General features: G+C 44.3%; 1 non-coding gene across 1 annotated transcript; it reads right to left on the bottom strand.

Annotated features, from left to right (window-relative positions):
* Positions 1–1,288: 1,288 nt before the first annotated feature.
* On the bottom strand, positions 1,289–1,390 carry LOC116559139. The gene has a single exon (XR_004272335.1). It is a non-coding gene; the product is annotated as a U6 spliceosomal RNA (small nuclear RNA).
* Between the last annotated feature and the right edge of the window lie 1,070 nt (positions 1,391–2,460).

Here is a 2,460-nt window from a genome sequence, read left to right as displayed (position 1 = left end):
TTTGCTATTGTGAATAGCGCTGCAATGAACACACGTGTGCATATATCTTTATAATAGAATGATTTATATTCCTTTGGGTATGTACCCAGTAATGAATCGCTGGGTCAAATGGTATTTCTGGTTCTAAATCTTTGAGGAATTGCCACATTGTCTTCCACAGTGGTTGAACTAATTTGCATTCCCACCAACAGTGTAAAAGCATTCTTATTTCTTCACAACCTTTCCAGTAGCCGTTGTTTCTTTATTTTATTTTATTGAGACAGTCTCACTCTGTCACCCAGGCTGGAGCGCAGTGGCAAAATTTTGGCTCACTGAAACCTCTGCCTCCCAATTTCCAGCAATTCACCTGCCTCAGCCTCCTGAGTAGCTGGGATTACAGGTGCGCACCATGGTGACTGGCTAATTTTTGTGTTTTTAGTAGAGACAGGGTTTCACCATGTTGGCCAGGTTGGTCTCGAACTCCTGACCTCAAGTAATCCTCCCACCTTGGCCTCCCAAACTGCTGGGATTACAGGTGTGAGCCACCATGACTGACCTATCTGTTGTTTCTTGACTTTTTAATAATCGGCATTCTGATTGGCGTGAGATGGTATCTTGTGGTTTTTGATTTGCATTTCTCTAATGATCAGTAATGTCGAGCTTTTTTCCATGTATTTGTTGGTCATGTGTATATCCTTTTTTGAGAAGTTATTTTTATTCATTTACTTATTTATTTTAGTTATTATTATTTTTTGAGACGGAGTCTTTCTCTGTTGCCAGGCTGAAGTGCAGTAGCACCATCTCGGCCCACTACAACCTCTGCCTTCCTGGTTCAAGCAATTCTCCTGCCTCAGCCTCCTGAGTAGCTGGGATTACAGGCACCTGCCACCACGCCCAGCTGAGTTTTGTATTTTTAGTAGAGATGGGATTTCACCATGTTGGCCAGGATGGTCTCGATCTCCTGACCTCGTGATCCCCCCTCCTCTGCCTCCCAAAGTGCTGGCATTACAGGTGTGAGCCACTGCGCTGGCCCTTTTATTTATTTTTTAGGGACACTGTCTCCCAGGCTGGAGTGCAGTGGCACCATCATGGCTTGCTACAGTCTCGAGCTTCAGGGCTCAAGCGATTCTCCCACCTTTGCCTCCCGAGTAGCTAGGACTACAGGCACGAGGCACCACACCCAGGTAACTTTTCCATTTTTGGTAGAGACAGGATCTTATTATGTTACCCAGGCTGGCCTCAACTCTTCCTCCCACTTCAGTTTCTCAAAGTGCTGGGATAACATGTGAGCTACTGTGCCTGGCCTTTTACAAATTATCTTTTTCTTAATTAAAAACATTTTTATTTTATGCAGGGGCCATGCTAATATTCTCGGTATTATTCCAATTTTAGTATATTTGCTGTCTATCTATCTATCTATCTATCATCTATCTATCATCTATCTATCTATTTTTTGAGCCAGAGTCTCACTTTTGTCACACAGGCTAGAGTGCAATGGTGCAATCTTGGCTTACTGCAACCTCTACCTCCCAGGTTCAAGCAATTCCCTTGTCTCAGTCTCCCGAGTAGCTAGGATTACAGGTGCCCACCATCATGCCTGGCTAATTTTGTATTTTTAGTAGAGATGGTGTTTCACCATGTTGGCCAGGCTGGTGTTGAACTCCTGACCTCAGGCAATCCACCTGCCTCGGCCTCCCATAGTACTGAGATTACAGGCGTGAGCCACCACACCTGAGCACTATTTATTTATTATCATGTGGACTGGGGATTCCTGACACCTTCTAGTGTATGACTTTGATATCTTCCTCAGACATTGCTGCTTTCCTGCCACTGGATGCAAAACAAAAATCCTTACCTGTCCTCTGACTTATCCTTTTGTGCTTAAGCTGGCTCTAGTTGGTTTCTGTTACTTATAATCAAATACAGTCTCATCTTGAAAGTAAACAAAAACTGAGAGCTTGGGTTCAGGGCAGAAGCAGCAGACCTACAGCTGCCTGGATCTGATGAGGTCTGAGAGTGACAAAGTCAAACGGGTTCCCCAGAGACCACTGATCACTGGGGAAGCTCCCTTGCCCTGCGCCACCTCTCTGCCAGGACCAAGGCCTAGGACCACATACTGACTGTTTAGATCCATCTGGATACAACCAGTCTGAACTTTCCCCAAATCTACTCTTGGTACATAATCAGACTTCTTGATCCACACACATTTCTTTTCCCTTACTCTAGACTCTGGAAGGGAGTAAAGAGTGCGGTAAAAGGAAAAGAAGGAAAAATACAAACTATCTTCTAAACTGTGGGTACGGTAATGGAGTGGCTGTCAGTATTGATCATTGCAAGATCATTGCAAGCTTAGCAAGAATCAGCTGCTGGGTCATAGCCTGTTTGGAAAGACAACTGTAGCCCATTAAAAGGGATTGTATATCATCTACAGAAAGCTCTTCTTTGGTTACTTTATGTCTGACTGGCAGCTATTTGCCGTAC

The sequence above is a fragment of the Sapajus apella genome, unplaced genomic scaffold (genome assembly GCF_009761245.1).
Source record: "Sapajus apella isolate SASKATOON/1434 unplaced genomic scaffold, GSC_monkey_1.0 scaffold22, whole genome shotgun sequence".
Taxonomy (NCBI): domain Eukaryota; kingdom Metazoa; phylum Chordata; class Mammalia; order Primates; family Cebidae; genus Sapajus; species Sapajus apella.
The sequence above is the reverse complement of the archived record's forward strand: the minus strand, read 5'-3'. Positions and strand labels throughout refer to the sequence as shown.